Genomic DNA, 18,977 nt, shown 5'->3' on the forward strand with positions numbered 1-18,977 from the left:
CAGTTTGCCTGAAAATTATATTTTATTTGCTAGAGGTCCACCTTTTACCCGAAATTGTTGTGCAATTTTTTACTTGCACATTCTGCCTCCCAATTTTGGATGATTGTTTGTATGATTTACGCGACAGTTTGAGCATTCCAGCCAATGTCTTTTTTCCCCATGAACTAAGATAAAGTGGCAACAAATTCCAAATTCGATTAGGATGTGCCACCCATTATTTCCACCCCCTCGGAAAAAAACCTCTAGAAAAGCAATCATCCTGGGCAACAAATTTTGCATACATCGAATGCGGGTGGGTTTGGCTTCCCCTAAAAATTATGTGTTGGAATAAATAACCAACCCAAAATAAAATGTCTAACCATGGCGTGTGTGTGTGGGGGCGGTGGAAAGAAATCTGGGCCCCATTTTTCTGACAGAAGTTATTACGATTCCATTAGAGTTTCCGTCGTAAAACTTCATTTTCTGGCGGCTCTGTTTTTTCTTACCGCTGCTTGTCGGACTATCAACGGGGTGGAAATCTGTGCCCGCCTGGGTGTTGCTGGTTAACTTTGTTTTGTTTTGTTTGTGTTCTGCTCGGACCGGAAACGGAAACCTTTCTTGAGTGATAAATTGTGAAGAGGGTTTTCCTTTCCTCGGAACGGTAGAAAAGTGCGTCTGTCAGAAACATATGTGTGATTATTGGGTGAATGGAAAATTATGGCATTTTCCGGAGTGACTCAGGACAGCACAGCAAATTGAAAACTTAAATTGTCCTACTTGCGTAAAGTGAGTGAAATTCTGTGGATTTTTCTCGCTGATTAAATTATTGTTTGGTGTTGGCTCAATCAAAATGAAAAATATGCACTTTGATGCGTACACAATAAACATAAATCGTGTTGCAATGGGTAAATTGGGTATTTACATAAATTACACATAACCAAAGGGACAATGCACACATGACAGGTGTCGCTGTTGGAATTGATCCGTGCGGCACATTGTGCACACTGGTGACAATAAACACCCTGACAGCTTCACTTCGTGCCGTAACATCAAATTAAATTCCTACATTTTTAACGAGGCGCTTACGCTCTACGGCATTACAGCTTTATTGGATCAATCAATTGTCCATCTCAGGCAATTTCATGCGAAAACGGGTGATTGCTATTGTTGTTAATGATCTGTGCGAATGGTTTTCCCCCGGAAATTCCATTTGAAATGCCTTACGAAAATAAATATTGTAAACATTATGTTCGGTTTTGATAAAAAAATGCCGATATTTTTTAAAGGTATGGTCTCTTAGTGAATGCGTCATTTAACGAAAGAGAAAATTGGTTTGATTACTAAGAAAATCTTATTTCTCGTATTTGCTTTTTCTTTCGAGAAAATTCCTTCTTGTGATACAATTTTTTTAATATGCACCTACAATTTTTTTTTGGTATAAACACTACGTAAATTTGACCGAGCCACGTAGCCCAGTGGTAACACTTCCGACTCGTAAGCGGTAGATCAGGGTTCAATCCCGGTTCGGACCAACACAACTGGTGATCTTTTCCCTTCTGGATTCGATTGCTTAGTAGGAAGGTAGTGTATCGTCACAAACTGGATCTTAACATGTTAACCCAGGTAGCAAGACAAATGCCTTTGATTCTTAAGCATTTTTATAATAGTTTTATCAAATGCAATAACGATTTGTTACATCTTTCACCAAATACAACAGGTTTTACCATTCCACAAAATTAAACATATTTTAAAGAATTCTTCAAGATATCATGAAGAATTTTGTTTAGAAGTTTTAATTAAGCTTTTGACTTTACACTTTAAGTAAGCCTGAAGAATTCTTGATATAGCTTGATTAACTTAACAAATGCTGCTTTAAATCTGTTAAGTCTTCCGTAAGCATTTTATCAATTTGTAGATTTGTACTTTCACTTTGACATATTCAGTTGTAAGTGAACAGCAGTTAAATACATTGAGAGGCGAGCTGATTTTTTGAAAAACGCTTCTGGGCATAATAACTTGTAACCGACCTAACCGTGCTATGAAGATTTTTGTTTTAAACGCAGTGGCTTATGCGCCACTCTTGCCGAAACAAGAGGCCACCCGTCGTGTTAGCTGCCCGACATTAGCTCTCAGGGTCGTTAGTCGGCATACGGCTTTTACGCAGACGAAATTACCAAAATAACTAAAATGGGATCTTATCAAATTGAACGGGTAGTGAACCACGGAGATCTTCGATTCTGGTTCTTTCAGACAACGGAAAGTTAGGGAAAGGAAGGTATGATTTCAAAGAACGAAAACGAAAAGGTTATCAAGAGTGCACGTTCATAGAGATTTATTCAAGGTAACGCATGAGGGGAAGAAAATAAATTCATGTTCGCAAAATCATGGTTTCACTGTGTATTTGCGGGATTCCATTTCCCGGAGCATAAAACTACCGCGAGAGTTCGAGCTAGACAATTGTTTGTGTGGGTAAGGGAAATGGGAGAGAGGAAACATGGCCATGATTCAAGGGTCTCTCACATACCTGCGCAGGGTTTTGTTGGTGTTGGTGCACATGCTGCCGCGAGGACGCCCGGCCGTCGAGGGCCGGCGAAAACTGCTGATGCGATGTTCTGGTAGAAGCTTTCCGATTTCACAAGTGCACAATTCCGCAGAGCCAATAAAGAGCGAGCCGAGCTCAGCTCACGCGCGATGGACACGGAGTGTCGGGCGCTGTCCGGACTGGGTCTTCGTCCTGGAGGCAAACGAACACCCCACCATTGGAGGCTTTAAGTTAAAACCAACAGGATTCCTGACCCGGGGTGTACGACAATTTGACTACGTACGGCTCTCGGAAGGGTCCGGGGGTTGTAACGTGGTGGACCCTTTTCACGACCGGCAATTGGCGACCGGTGTGTGTTTTCTGCCAACGGGAATTGACGGACTTCCACGACTCCGTTTGACTGCCAAGATGGCGGGCCGGAGCGTCACACGGTCACGGAATGTAGAGTCACCAAAATGGCGGCGAAGACGCGCCGAGAGGCTGATCCAAAACGTAGAGGAACGTCCCTCAGGACGGCGTACGAAACCCGGCGTGGGCTTTCGCAATTGCAGCAAAAATTTCCAGCCCATACAAAAAGCGTCTTATTGGACGCTGCTGTCCAACGCGAACTCATGTTAATTTCACATTATATATTTAATTCAAATAAACTACGTTACCGTTACGCTGGGTCTCGTGGCGCAGGGGTAGCGGCTTCGGCTGCCGATCCCGATGATGCTATGAGACGCGGGTTCGATTCCCGCCTTATCCACTGAGCTTCTATCGGATGGTGAAGTAAAACGTCGGTCCCGGTTTCTCCTGTCTCGTCAGAGGCGCTGGAGCAGAAATCCCACGTTAGAGGAAGGCCATGCCCCGGGGGGCGTAGTGCCAATAGTTTCGTTTTTTCGTTTCGTTACGTTACCTTATTGTATGTTAAAGTGAACTGTATTTAAGAAAGCGGACGCAAAAATCCAAGAATTCACTTACGAAACACTAATGGAATAAAAAGTAAACTTAATTAAATAAATCTTTAGGAGGAACACTCGCACTATGTACAACTAACCTATTAAGGTAAAAGGCAAAGGCAAAAGGTTAAAGTCACTAGTCGCGTCGCGCACTTCTTATCACCAGCCGTTCCGTTGGCAGAAAGAACGAGACCCGAAACTCTCATACCCAGGAAACCTCCGAAGTTCCGAGTCCCCGGAATATGGCGGCACCCGAGACGGGCTCACCAACGTTCAGTGTGACAGATCCCATTTGCTATAAAATTCCACGAAACGTGAGTCGTGAATATACACTCGCTTCGTCTGATACCGGTACGCGCGTTGCCTCAATCTAGATATTTATTTAATTTTTTTTTTATATTTATTTATTAACAATTTTTTTAATTTCTTAATAAACTTTAAGTTTATATTCAAAAATAATAATTCAAAATAACGGAACACGTTACATCACACCACTTCGTTTTATGAAAATTTGTTCAATTGAAAATTGAACAAATTTTCATAACCTAAAAACTAACTGTGCACGGGATCTTGAACCGAAATTATTATCTAAAACTTATGTATACTTAATTTAGTTACTTCATTTCTCTCAGATAACAACTTAATTACTAGAGCTACTTTCACCAAAGATGTTCATACTATCAGTTTCTTTCGACCAATGTCTTTTTCGATAAACAAATCTAACAACGCAAACTGGTTTGCCAAATTTTCTAATGGATCATATCCATCTTAGGAAAGAAGTTAAAAAGGTAAAGTAGAGTGATTGCTTCACATCGATCAAAAATATCGACAAAACTTCAATCAAACTGTCCTCCAAACGGAACAAAATCACCTCAACTTAATCATAAGTCTAATGGTAATTTTTGTTCGACCTCCAAATTTTCAAAAATGCTTCAAAACCAAATTTTACGGAAAAATAAAATTTACAAAAAAAATCCTATTCTCAAACATTGTTTGATTAAACCTCGGATTTCCTCGCCGTGAACCGTGTTCATCCCTGCCGAAAAAAAATCATCGAAAAAAACTGACAGCATAACCTTACACAGCCCTGTCCCGGAATGACAACGTCAAATCAGCTGTCATAACCAAAACAAGAGTGCCTCAAAAACAACGTGTGCTGCGTGTGGACTAAGAAAATTGAATTCAGCTGGAAAATTGGCAATTTTTCCCCTGATTCTCTAAAGCTGGAGAGTATTCGGTATAAATAGTTGATTATCCTAAAATTGATTAGATTGCTGTCTATTTACAGATAAATTATCATACTAAATCAACATCAATAATGCAGGGAATGCCGGAAAGATTTTTCGCTGCTGTGCTATAGTGTGTGTGTCACCTACTACTACGTTCTATAGATTTCACCAATACTACATACGGAAACGGATGAATGAAATGTATGCTGCCCCAAGGGATTTGATCAATGCAATTTATGCTCAACGGCTGAATGCACGACATGCTGGAAGTTGGATCTAAACTTAAACGATTTATGAATGAAGAAAATGGTGAGCGATAGTGAATAATGTTTTTGTTTACTAATATAGAACTAAGCAGATTTTGCTGAATTTATGTGCAAGTGTCGTTTCGACATTTCTAAGGCTAGGTAAAATAATGTAGCAATATTTACTAACATAGTTTCAATAAGTTCGATTGTTTTATGTACATTTAAAACTTTTTTAAGAAAGTTGCATGGAAAATGCCCAAAATTTTGTCGTCTTTGTCTTTTAATTCGTAACTATCTCCGAGAACTCGATTCACGTAAGCTTCGACGTATTTTGGTCCAAGTTTGGCGCAAAAATCTTTCGATTTGTCCGATAATAAGGTGCACTTTTTCAAAACTTTTTCTCCCACAACATAAGTTGGTGCTTTTGAGTTAGATCTTGTATTGTAATATTTCGCTTGCTTCTGGTAAGCTTCTACTAAGTTTTTACGTACTTCTTTGTACAATTCTTCTCGTTCTTGTTCGCTTAGGGTGGTACTAGTTGGTGTGTTCATTTCTCGTAAATTTTCGTATTCCATTCCATTTGAAATCATGTTGCGACCAAATGTCAGAAAATAAGGTGAATATTTTGTCGATTCGTGTACTGAATTTCTAATCGCACAAGCGATTTGTTGAATGTTTTCCGCCCATGTTTTGTGATTTCCCTTCAAAGTGGCCCTGATTGCAGTTGTTATTACTTTGTTTACCCTTTCAGTGTTATTCACCTGTGGGTGGTAAGAAGGTGTAAGCCAATGTTTAACTCCGTAATGTTCTAAAAGTTTGGAAAATTCTTTTGACAAAAATTGTGTGCCATTATCGGATAAAACCATTTCCGGTACACCAAACAACAAAAATACCGTTTGTTCTAGAAAATGTACTAATGATGATGCTGTTGCCTGTCTAAAAGGTTGGACAAGGACGAACTTAGTAAACACATCAGTTAGAACGAGCAAACAAGTGCTTCTATTTCTACCTGACGCTGGAAAAGGCCCAACATAATCTAATGTTATGAATTGCCAAGGGTGGTCGCAGAATTTCTTTTGAGAACCCATAGCTGGAGTTGGATTTATGTTGATTCCTTTCGCGGTTTTGCATGGAATGCACTCGCGACAAAATTTCTTTGTTTCGGTAGGCATGTTTGGCCAGAAATAGGTTTCCCTGAGTTTGTTTAATGTTTTGTCGTATCCCAGGTGTGCTGAATCGTGAATTTTGTGAATGATTTCGGTTCGTTCGGACATAGGTGGATAATATTTCCATTCAAATCGTTTGTCCCTAAACGCTCCGGGTTCTTCGATGTATTTGTAAATACGTTCCCCAGAAACTCTAAAGCTCTTAAACTTGTCTGGGTCTTTCTGAATGTTCTTTCTGAGTTCGACGTAGTCTTGGTCAACGATCTGGACGGTCTCGATTCGCGAGAGGCAATCGGCTAGAACGTTATCTTTCCCTTTCCGGTATTGTATAACAAAATCGTACGATTGTAATTTTAAAGCCCATCTTAACAAACGAGAGTTCGCGTTCGCGGCGGAAATTGAGAACAACCAGGTGATACTTTTCGCGTCGGTAACCACGGTGAATGTCGACCCTTCAATGTAATGTCGAAAATTTTCCACGGCGAGAAGCACTCCTAAACACTCTTTTTCCGTCGCGGAATATTTCCTTTGCGTACTCGATAATTTTTTGCTAAAATAACCAATAATACGTTTTCCTTCGTCAAATTCTTGCATCAGAGCAGCACCCACGGCGAGCTGGGACGCGTCAGTCTCGATTAAGAATGGTCGCGAGTAATCGGGGTTTGATAAAACGGGGCGGACGTTAAAACTGATTTTAATTCACTCAACGCGTTGTCGGCCTCTTCAGACCACCGGAACTTCTTGGTCTTCTTCAACAAATCAGTTATTGGGGCAGTCACGTGACTGTAACGATGAATGAACTTCTGATAGAATCCCATTAGTCCCATTAATCTTCTTACTTCGCGGATGGTCTTCGGGCGCGGGTAATTGAGTATCGGTTTTAACTTGGCACTATCGATCGCGAGGCCGTTTTCAGTTAAAAGGTAGCCTAAATATCGCACTTGCTTTCGACAAAACCGGCTTTTTTCAACAGATATTGTTAAACCCGCACGTTTGAGCCTATTCGCAACTTCATTCAGGAGTCTGAAGTGTTCGTTCAGGTCTTCAGTGGCGATAACAATATCGTCAAGATATATAAAAACATTTGGCTCCAAATCGAAGCCAATTGCGAGATTCATAACTCTACTCATCGTGAACGGCGCGTTTTTTAGGCCAAAAGGGACAACTTTGAACCTAAAAAGGCCTTTGGGCGTTCGGAAGGCAGTGTAGTTACGCGAACTTTCCCGAAGTGGTATTTGAAAGTACGCATCCTTTAAGTCAACTATACTAAAGAACTTCGCTTTCTGCAACCGGTGAAAGATCTCCGACATATTCCTCATCGGGTAAGCGTCCTTCTTAGTGACAGAATTGATCCGGCGCGAGTCCAAACAGACTCGGATTTTTCCGTTCGCTTTCTTTACTGGAACCAGGGGACTGGCAAACTCGGTTGTACACTCCTCGATAACATCCAACGTTTTCCAACGCTCCAACTCCTGCTCGACGTTTTCCCAGATCTTCGGCGAGTAACGATACATCGGTAACTCCTTCATGTTGGTCCCTTCCACGAGTTCGATCTCGTGCTCAATGAGGTTGTCCTCCCAAGACGACCTTCGCTGGTGCAATCAAACTGCCGCAGGACATCTTTCAGCTGACGTTTTTCCTCAACAGTCAACGGGTGTTCCGTTTCCACCGCGTCAATCAGAGCTTCCGGATCTTCTGGCAGCTCAAGCGTGGGAATGTCTAACGAGTTGTCCTCTTCGGGTTGAGATTTCATATGGATCTGGTCCTCATCCACGTCAAACTCCATGATGTGTATTGACAACGCTATGATCTCGTTGTCCACCAACGCATGGCCATTCTCTACGCGTAGGCAGTTGACGTTAGGCGTATCGCTAAGCGTGGAGGTCCACGTCAGGTCCAACTCCTCCGTCCTGTTGTTTGTGGTCATTACTGGTCGAATTTTAAACGCTTTCCAAAAGTCCATTCCTAGAATTAATGGTTTCTTAATTTGAGGTACGACTAGTGTTGATACAACTTTCGTTTCATTTCCTAGTGTGTATGGAACATTCACATAACCTAGGCAAATGTGTTCGGTATCGTCGGCCGTGCAGACTTTGATATTAGATTTCAAAATTTTTAGTCCATGCGCTTCGATTAAGTTCAACGAGCTCATGACACTTATTCCAGCACCAGAGTCAAGCAGTGCAACAATTTCTGAACCTAACACGTTAACTTTGATGTGTGGGCAAGCGCTAGGATTAACCCTAATTTGTAAAACTGAGTTGTTATTTAAGTAAGAAGATTCATCTTCGCTGGGAATTGTTTCTACTGGCGAGATGGTTGAATTCCCGATCAAGCATCCCGCCGCCAGTTTGTCGACTGATCTTGATCTTGATCGTCTTGGGATGTAGGATAGTGATTCTTCTCACAAGTTCGAGCTGTTCGACCTAACTTCCCACAAGCATAACAGAAAACTAGTTTTGGTTTAGTACATTCTCTCCAAGTATGGCCGATGGCCTGGCAGTTCCAACAAACTGGAACCTCCGCTGTACCTGGTTGTTGTTGTTGGTCTGAAGTTGGACGATCATTTGAAATATTCGCAGCTCTAGACTGACCACCAGGTGGTGCTGATTGTCTAGGTGTTCGCTGTTTCTGAATGGCGTTCACCTGAAATCCTTCATCGTCAGAATAATCACTTTCTTCCACGGTTAGATGATTAATATCGTTCCTTGTTCCGTTCAGTGGCTTAAAAAGAAAGGATCATTAGCGTCAATTTTGTGATTTAATTCAATCAAATGTTCCAAATCTTCAACAGTAATTGTTGAAAGGCGCGAACGATAATGGGGCCTCATGTTTTCCCAAATTAGTTCAAATAAGGTATCTGGAGAAAATGGTCGAACTAGACATTGATTCAGTTTTTGACCTCTGTTACGTAAGCAACAAACTTTTCTCCCCGTTTCTGTTTCAACTCCTAATCTGAGCCCTAATTCCCTGTCCCGGTTCGGGTTTCCGTACCTGAAACGGATTTCGTCTTCAAATCTAGACCATCTGGTGAAATTCTCCTCGCGCGTGAACCACCAGTCGTACGCTTCACCCTTTAATCGGTGATGTATGTTCCGAAGCAACTCGCCTTGTGACACGTCCTCGTGCTTGGCCAACTTTTTGATTCGATACAGAAAATCCTCTACCTGAATTGACCTGTTGTCACCTGAGAAGATCAGGTCCCAGTTCTCAACTCGCGATCTCCGGTACCCACGCCTGTGTCTGGATGCACTCGAACTACGGTCGGAAGTGTCTCGTCGGTGTCGATTTCCGGAACGCCTCCTGTGTCGCCTTTGTGGACCATCTCGATCGGCGTGACCATCGGAACTGCTAAGGGATCTCCCTCTGTTGTTCCGGTGGCGGCTTACCGCTCGGTTCTTGCTGGGTTGTCGCCTGACGTCACGACTCGAGCTGCCTGAACCGTAGTCATCTGAGCTATCGTAGCCCTGCTGTCTGTCGTTATGAGACGGGTTACCTCCCCGGTTCACCTTTCTGCCCCGACTTTGATCATTATGGAATGATGTCCCGCCGAGACCACGACCATGATTCGAAAAGTTCTGTCTGCTAGGTCCCGGTATCGGATCCGGTTCCGGTCCCTGAAAATTTTCCGACCACGTCTCCACCTATCATATTCTCCCAGTCTGGGTTGCTTAGAGTCTCCATGGCTTTTATTACCCCTGGAATCTCTGTTTCTTCTTCCCCTTTCTCTTTCGTCTTCACTGTTCGAATAATCTGACCAATCATATCCCGTTCTGTTAAGCTTTTTTAATTGGCTCGCTTCGATAAAATCTGTAATTCTTTCCGAAGCGAGACTTAATTTGCTTAAAATTATATCAAGCGATGCATTCAGTTTGGAGGAAACTCCCAACTTATCATCTTTGTTAGTAGGTTCATCTTTCTTCTTATCATTCTTTCCATCCTTCTCGTTTCCTTCTGATTCTAACAGTTCCTCATCCTCACTGCTGTATTTGATTTTCTTTTTAAATTTTGTGAAAACATCTTCAATTTCCTTGATTAGGTATGTTTTGTCAGTTTCGTCAAACTCAGACGCTGTTAAAGCATAATTGGCTCGAATTAGGTAATGTCGCAACCTTGACAGAAGACGACGATCAAATGTAGTGTTCAATTTCTCAATAATTTCATCAACGTTTTTAACGATAATTGGTTTTTCATTTTCATAAAAATTAATTCCTTTGTATTTTGTTTTCTTCTCTCTGTCTTCGGTGAACAATCTTTTGACGAATAGTTGTTTTTGTTCTAATTTTTCATTTGGATAAATTTGCTTATTACGTAATTTAAGTTCAAAATTCAATTCTTCGTCGTTCAAAGTTGATGTGGAGGGAAAAATGTACGATTTCATTTTCAAACTAACTAAAACTATAACTTTCTATTCGCCTAACTCGTTATATCAGTATGAAAATAACGTAAATTTAAAAAAAAAACTTATATTTACAAAAAATGTTCAAATATCATTTTCAATAGAAAGTATGTACAAATGAAAAAAAAACTTAACCACTAAAAAAAATATATATCTACAAAAAAATATCGTTGATAAATGTGGTGATGTAGCAACCTATAAAAAAAACTGAGAGAAATTTCATAACACTTCGAGCTTGTTTAAATATGTACAGTCTCAAAAAAAAAAACAACTAAAAAAAATTAAAAAAAAAACAGTGAGCACTTTTTTTTTCTATTCAAATATCATCCAACAAAAGCAAATTCTATGGAAAACTTTTTGCGTTGGGCGCCAATGTAACCGACCTAACCGTGCTATGAAGATTTTTGTTTTAAACGCAGTGGCTTATGCGCCACTCTTGCCGAAACAAGAGGCCACCCGTCGTGTTAGCTGCCCGACATTAGCTCTCAGGGTCGTTAGTCGGCATACGGCTTTTACGCAGACGAAATTACCAAAATAACTAAAATGGGATCTTATCAAATTGAACGGGTAGTGAACCACGGAGATCTTCGATTCTGGTTCTTTCAGACAACGGAAAGTTAGGGAAAGGAAGGTATGATTTCAAAGAACGAAAACGAAAAGGTTATCAAGAGTGCACGTTCATAGAGATTTATTCAAGGTAACGCATGAGGGGAAGAAAAATAAATTCATGTTCGCAAAATCATGGTTTCACTGTGTATTTGCGGGATTCCATTTCCGGAGCATAAAACTACCGCGAGAGTTCGAGCTAGACAATTGTTTGTGTGGGTAAGGGAAATGGGAGAGAGGAAACATGGCCATGATTCAAGGGTCTCTCACATACCTGCGCAGGGTTTTGTTGGTGTTGGTGCACATGCTGCCGCGAGGACGCCCGGCCGTCGAGGGCCGGCGAAAACTGCTGATGCGATGTTCTGGTAGATGCTGGCAGTCTGGAGGTGTCGAGTTGGTTCCTCTGCTTTGGCGGGAATCCGCCGTCGAGCGACGCTCGATGCTGATTGGCCGTGCGGTGGAGCACGACGCCGAGAAGGTAGACGCTGGTCACGTGGTGCGTTCCAGCTCCCTCGTTGGGTGACGTAGGACTACGTGGACGCTCGTGGCCGAAACTAAAGTTGCGGAGTGTGGGCGGCTGGACGGGAAGCTTTCCGATTTCACAAGTGCACAATTCCGCAGAGCCAATAAAGAGCGAGCCGAGCTCAGCTCACGCGCGATGGACACGGAGTGTCGGGCGCTGTCCGGACTGGGTCTTCGTCCTGGAGGCAAACGAACACCCCACCATTGGAGGCTTTAAGTTAAAACCAACAGGATTCCCGACCCGGGGGTGTACGACAATTTGACTACGTACGGCTCTCGGAAGGGTCCGGGGGTTGTAACGTGGTGGACCCTTTTCACGACCGGCAATTGGCGACCGGTGTGTGTTTTCTGCCAACGGGAATTGACGGACTTCCACGACTCCGTTTGACTGCCAAGATGGCGGGCCGGAGCGTCACACGGTCACGGAATGTAGAGTCACCAAAATGGCGGCGAAGACGCGCCGAGAGGCTGATCCAAAACGTAGAGGAACGTCCCTCAGGACGGCGTACGAAACCCGGCGTGGGCTTTCGCAATTGCAGCAAAAATTTCCAGCCCATACAAAAAGCGTCTTATTGGACGCTGCTGTCCAACGCGAACTCATGTTAATTTCACATTATATATTTAATTCAAATAAACTACGTTACCTTATTGTATGTTAAAGTGAACTGTATTTAAGAAAGCGGACGCAAAAATCCAAGAATTCACTTACGAAACACTAATGGAATAAAAAGTAAACTTAATTAAATAAATCTTTAGGAGGAACACTCGCACTATGTACAACTAACCTATTAAGGTAAAAGGCAAAGGCAAAAGGTTAAAGTCACTAGTCGCGTCGCGCACTTCTTATCACCAGCCGTTCCGTTGGCAGAAAGAACGAGACCCGAAACTCTCATACCCAGGAAACCTCCGAAGTTCCGAGTCCCCGGAATATGGCGGCACCCGAGACGGGCTCACCAACGTTCAGTGTGACAGATCCCATTTGCTATAAAATTCCACGAAACGTGAGTCGTGAATATACACTCGCTTCGTCTGATACCGGTACGCGCGTTGCCTCAATCTAGATATTTATTTAATTTTTTTTTTATATTTATTTATTAACAATTTTTTTAATTTCTTAATAAACTTTAAGTTTATATTCAAAAATAATAATTCAAAATAACGGAACACGTTACAAACTAGTGAATTTTCGGTTAAAGTTGTAAAATTACATATGTCTTAATAACTATGTGTTGATAATAATAAAATATTTTTTAATTGGTGGTTTTTTATCGTGTTTGAATTGTGATAGAATTGTGAGAAATCGGAACATTTCACTGAACCAGAAATTCTTTTGCTTTGCAATTGTTGCATTTACTGGTGCTGTGCATTATCATTATTGTGTCAAAGTGGATGTACATCATGTTATTTTGCAATTTATCGTTACTAAACGAGGCATTTTAACAAAATTGTTTTCGTTTTAGTGTTCTTCGTCCTGCCCCTTTTATCAAAGCCTTTCAGTCTTGATTAGAACTTCTTTAAATACATATGGTTTTCGAAAAGTAGTTGATAAAACTTTTCATTCATAGAGTTACCTTGTTCAAAACTATCAAGATTTCATTATCTGTATTGCTACGCGCTGTCATTTACAGTTTTGCTTGTGCTGGTTGCAGCGGTTTTTTGTTCACTAGTAGGGTAGGGTAGTCATCAATGAGACACTTTTGGTTTTCAACTTTCAACGATTTTTCTAATTTTTTCATCAGCATGTTTTAATGAGCTTTTAGTTGCATTATCATTCTTTTAATGTGTTCTAACATTGACAAAAATATGAGATCGATCCGAAATCTACAGCCAGAGTTATTCAACTGTCTCATTGTAGACGCACTTGGCAGGAACAATGAGACAGCTGGGGAACAATGAGACACTCTACGAAAATCAACATTTTTCTAGCATAACATCATGTTTTTGTATTGTTCCATTGCAGGTGACTTGCCTTGAATATTTTAGAGCATTATGCCAACATGAAACTTTTAATAAGAAAAGTTACACTAAAAAGTATTTAAATTTTGTAAAATCCATATATTAATACCAAATAACTTTGTATTTTTGGTTAAATGAAGTTTAAACTCTATAAATATGCCAAAAATCACTTTCAATTCATGTTTTGAAAGATTTCCATCGATTTTGAAAAGTTTATTGAAGAACAATCAAAGTGTCTCATTTTTACCCATGGGCTGAAATGAGTGGGGAACAATGAGACAGCACTGGTTTATAAGTATATTCTAAATTTTGGCCAAATCTAATGAAAGGACATTGTAGACCAACTTAATCCCTAAAGAACGTCGAAAGAAATTTTAAGAAATATTAGTTTTGGTGTAAATGGCAGCCTACGAGCGAAAAAGTTTTTTTGTCCATAATTTACTTTTACACCCCAGAATCAAACATTTATGAATAACTTTTCAAGAGAGCGTCCATAACCAAAGCCACTAATATGGCAGACGTGTATCTAGTAGACACACCTTTCCCCCAAATATGAGCCTGATTGGTTGAACTTGTGAGCCATTTGTGCGACTTGTGAGAGCCATTTTATCATTGTTCCCCGTGTCTCATTGATGACTACTCTACCCTATGTTTAATTTGAAAAGAGAGTGATAATCGTTTTAAAATATCATTGTTTGTGGTGCGCAGTCTATATTGTGGTGGAGTTAAAGATTGTAATAGCAACAGAAGGTAAAAATAGTGAAAGTAGCTGCTTTTTAAGGCAGTGTCCAACCCACCTTCGCTGTTTAAAGTTTGGTCATTGAACTGTGTTGAGTGACCGAGTTTATGCTTTTTTAGTTGTTATATAATAAATAAACCCCATGCAAACTAACAAAAATGTGTTTTTATTGAATTATTTCCAAATTCAAATCCGTTGTGCAAGTCGATCTATTTGCAGTTCATGAAGCCCGCATGCGCTACGTTCCCAGCCGTGTGCAATTTAATCTTGGGTAAAACCACGATTGTTGTAATATACTAGCTTAGCTAAGATTTAAGTAGTCTATGACTTAGCAAGCTATGACTAAGCTATTGAGGTCCCAACATTGTAACTTTAGGATCATTCTCAATAAAGCTTTCAACCTGAACAGACGTTGTAATATACTAGCTTAGCTAAGATTTAAGTAGTCTATGACTTAGCAAGCTATGACTAAGCTATTGAGGTCCCAACATTGTAACTTTAGGATCATTCTCAATAAAGCCTTCAACCTGAACAGACGTCTTTAAAAACGATAAAGCATTGTGAGCCTGTTTTAAACCCTAATAAATGCTTTTTAAATCAAGTTATTCCTAGCGAGTTTTGGGAAAGAGTCTTTGAAGAAGCATTGAATTTGAAATAGACTTAAAAAAGAATTTCAATATTTATAAATTTTCGCCATATTGCCAAACAAATCGAGGTGCTGAAAGTTGTAGCCATGTTGAATTTTGGAGCAACAACCGTCGAAAAAGATTTTGGAGCGGCCGTAGCTGACTGGTTACGTTGTTCGCATTGTAAGCGAATGGTTCTGGGTTCGATTCCCATCTGCTCCCAATGAGAAAGTTTTAGGAAATATAAATTGAAGCTTTGAATATGAACGAAAAATCAAAGTTGCTCGAGTCGGGGTTCGATCCCCCGTCCTTTGGATTGTTAAGCAAAAATACAAAACACTAAGCCATCACGGCTTGGTGAGCGACTGGAATTAAGAACACTGTTACCACTAAACTATATACGCGCTGGGTCTTTGTCCATTTGACAAGGGTTCAGAAGTGCTAAATAACGTTTGAATCCGATTGATGCAAACGTTGTTTAGGGCGGGGCTTTGTCGATTCAAGCTGAGGTACCTCGCGCACGGCTAGCCTGCGTAGAAATGGGTCACCGAAGCTCGGCAGAGCTAACACCATCCAAATGCCTATGCGAGTTATTTGCATGTATAGAATGTAAATCTAAAATACATGGAAACAACTCAATTTGTAAGAAGCGACCGCGTGGTCCCGTTTGATTGGTTGCACACACACACACACACACACACACACACACACACATACACACACACAACAACCGTCGAAAAAGATTTTTTTCGATAAAAGTTTAGTTTTTTTGTGATAATTTTAAAGGCGCGTTCCATTTTTTCAAGCTATCTTAATAAAATGATCGGTAATTTTTTTTGGCACTACTGTAACGGTATATTTCATTGGAAAAATGCAAGTGCAAGTTATTATCAAATGAATAATCAACTATCATAAGCCTTTTAGAATTCCATTTCGCATAAGAATATTTGTCTTTAATCAAGTAAATCAGCATGCTGTTCCCTTTTTGTACATGCTTTTGGTTCTCTTTGAGAGAACATTCATAAATGCTTCGTGCTTTGTTATAACTTTCAGGAGTTCCTACAGGTTGTTACAAAAATCTTTTCAAAACTAAAAAGTTTTATTCGAGCATTGAAGAGCTTTATAAAGCATTTATTAGGTACACAATAAAATTTAATGTCTTATGATACTCTTAATTTTTACCCTGGCTAACCTCCTAAAGTAGTCCATTTAATTTTATTGCTGATTTAACAATTATTTAACACAGCATGTGGGACTAAAAGGCATCTCGCATACATTTTCTCAGGAATTCTACATAACTTCTCCAAAACTACAGTAAAACTAAAATGGTTACTTGGGAACATTAAGTTGATTAATAAACTGTTACTGAATCCGCTTTGTAAATGGTGGCCACGATACTTTTCACGGGTGTTCCCATCAGGAACAGGGAAAGATTTACTTTTAACTACGTAATTTTATTTGGGAAATTGTACAGAAACTTGTAGAAAATTACCAATTTCCATCATTTACCGCCCCAGTTTCATAGAATAGTCTGTCTTATTTTCAAAACATCGACGATTGTAAATAATTCTGAAATAGTTTGCAAAAGTTCTAATAAGCATTTCTTGTCCAGTTGTTTTTTTTTCCTATCTGTGGCCATAATAACAATATTACGAAACAAAAACTTGATATGGAAAACGATCCAAACTCGATTATCCGAAGATTGTTATGTTTTTGATTTTTATGATTTTTATATTTTTAAACATGATTATCCGAAGTTTTTTTATGGAACTTCGGATAATGGAATCATGACTAACATTTTTTTTTGTATTTGTTTCATTTTCTTACTTCAATCATCAAATTCCATTTCTGTGACCCAATTAAAGTAAAATTTGGATGGTTGATTGCCTATTGAATGAGCAAAAGTTTTTTTTTCAATATTACATCACCGCCATTTTAGCAGCCATCTTGGATTAAACTGGGTACATTTGGACTTCACCAGGACCGATATTGACCAAACTTGAGAGAACGTTTATTAGGCTGGTCCAAATCCGGGGTTACTCGGGCCTACCCCCGAAAATCAAAGATTGACTCCCCAGAAAAGCAATTGTTTTAGTGTTTTACCTGTGGAAGGCGCAATAACTATCCAATTCTTACCAACTCTCAGAACTAAGATCTTCATTAAATTGGAAACAACTTCCTCAAGACAACATATTTAAAAAAAATTCGGCGAAGTTATCAGCACAGACAAACAGTTGTAAATCATTGAACACATATTTTATAAAAATGCATCAATCATCAAAGTAGGAAAATAATCATCAACTAGCTCAATCAGTGTGGCCAATGCTAAAGATGACGAGTTTTTTTTTTAGAAATATGATGACATTCTTGCTGTTGTCGGGCCTCAGTAGCCCCGATCTGCGGAATAGGAATTTGAACCAAGCTGTTGGAATCACAACTAGCTTTTTGTGACCACGAAAAGGACCATTTGCTTTATCAAATTCGAAATTGGACAAAATGCTGCCGGAACAATTTACCGACGTGAAGATTGCCGATCTTCTGCTTTACTCATTATCAGCATAACGGCAACCTTCAGAATAACCAAGGTTCAGCAAGGTCAATCTAGTCCCGACCAACTCCAACCCAATGATCCTAATCAGTCTAAAAATTTATGTGTTCGACTAGATGTGGGTCGTTTAGATGTAGGTCTCGAAGAACACCGCACAGGCAAAACAAACAAAGTCAGTTTGACTGTGCCTTGACTGTAGCGCCATCCCATTCCGGGTAGATGATCCGAGAACTACATCCAAATTCAAATCCATTTCTGTTTGTCTGTGTTATTAGTGTCCAAAGCTAACAATTTTAGCCAAATCAGCGAAGGTTCAGTCCAAAACTGTACCCAGTTGACTTGGAATGACACATAAAGAATTTGAAAAAAAAATCGTGATTATCCGTAGTGAAATTTGTCCAAGGCCTTTGGATCAAGTCTGGACTGTGTTTGTTTTTAAGCCATTCTGTTAGTTTTTGCAGAGATTTTTGACTTCCTCACCTTACTGAGGAAAGGCTATAAAATCACTTAAAAATTAAACCTCTTAATTTGACGTCCTAGACCCACCTTAACGTATACACCCAAGTAACTATATTTTCCAGGAGTTCTACAAGAGCTCTTCAAGATAGCTACAGCATAGCAGTTTGGACCGCGGTAGGATAACATTCTCTTCAAAACTTCTTCGGGAGCTTGGAAGAGTACTTGAAGAGAGTTTTATCCTACCGCGGTCCAAACTGCTATGCTGTAGCTATCGTGAAGAGCTCTTGTAGAACTCCTGGAAAAAAAATGTTACTTGGGCATATCGACTCAGAATCAAGCAAATGAGCAAATCGTCGCCATCGTGCTAACTTGTCGTATGTGCATTTTGGGCCAAATTGAGTTAAGAACGCCATTTTGTGCAGCTCACAATGCCTCACCTTTTGACCTTCACAGATCCCCAAAATTCGATTTCAATCCTGAGATATTCAACAAAAACCGAAAAAACTCCGTGCATTTTTGTCACTTTACATATGAAAGTAGTTTCAATCTTGTCGTGCTATCTTGTCACTCCATGAAAATTGATGTAAGTGCGACAAAAGGCCAAAGGGATTTCAGGCCAGGAAAGTCAGGATGCGTTTGTCGCACGTACAAGCTAGACTACCGTAAACATTTGTAATTATAACTCGGGACTCCAGCAACCAACTTCAACCAAACTTTGGGACAATGCACAGAATGGTCAGCCAAACAAAACGTGTTCGTTATTGTTTACATTGCGTGCTCTCGTTTTTGAATACTCAAGGTCAAACATTAAAACGCGTTTTTCTCGGAACGTCAAAATGGCGGGTGCGACAAGATAGCACGACGACGTCGAAATGTATGTGCGTGAGCAGAGATATTGATCGAACGAACGAACATGGCTGAACGAATTTTGACCGTTGTGGCCTCATTCGATCCGTCTTCGGGTCGCATAATTGCTATAAATCATGATGTCTAGTTAAGTACTTCAAAAGTTATGAT

General features: G+C 40.1%; 1 protein-coding gene and 2 long non-coding RNA genes across 6 annotated transcripts in view; 1 reads left to right on the forward strand and 2 right to left on the reverse strand.

The window, feature by feature from the left end:
* The window catches only part of LOC6052225 (protein obstructor-E), a 124,074-nt gene that overhangs the window by 19,345 nt on the left and 85,752 nt on the right, over positions 1-18,977 (forward strand). The gene's annotated exons all lie outside the window — the stretch shown is intronic.
* LOC119769574 lies at positions 2,776-3,820 on the reverse strand. 2 transcript variants are annotated; one of them, XR_005278431.1, is made up of 3 exons: positions 3,561-3,820; positions 3,420-3,490; positions 2,776-3,115 (listed from the first exon to the last, which is right to left on the reverse strand). It is a non-coding gene; the product is annotated as an uncharacterized LOC119769574 (long non-coding RNA). The 2 variants fall into 2 exon arrangements; XR_005278430.1 differs by having other exon boundaries at positions 2,776-3,112; positions 3,561-3,815.
* Positions 11,278-12,677, reverse strand: LOC119769572. Of its 2 annotated transcripts, none has more exons than XR_005278429.1 (3): positions 12,418-12,677; positions 12,277-12,347; positions 11,278-12,214 (listed from the first exon to the last, which is right to left on the reverse strand). It is a non-coding gene; the product is annotated as an uncharacterized LOC119769572 (long non-coding RNA). The 2 variants fall into 2 exon arrangements; XR_005278428.1 differs by having other exon boundaries at positions 11,278-12,211; positions 12,418-12,673.

Source organism: Culex quinquefasciatus, chromosome 3 (assembly GCF_015732765.1).
Source record: "Culex quinquefasciatus strain JHB chromosome 3, VPISU_Cqui_1.0_pri_paternal, whole genome shotgun sequence".
Taxonomy (NCBI): Eukaryota; Metazoa; Arthropoda; class Insecta; order Diptera; family Culicidae; genus Culex; species Culex quinquefasciatus.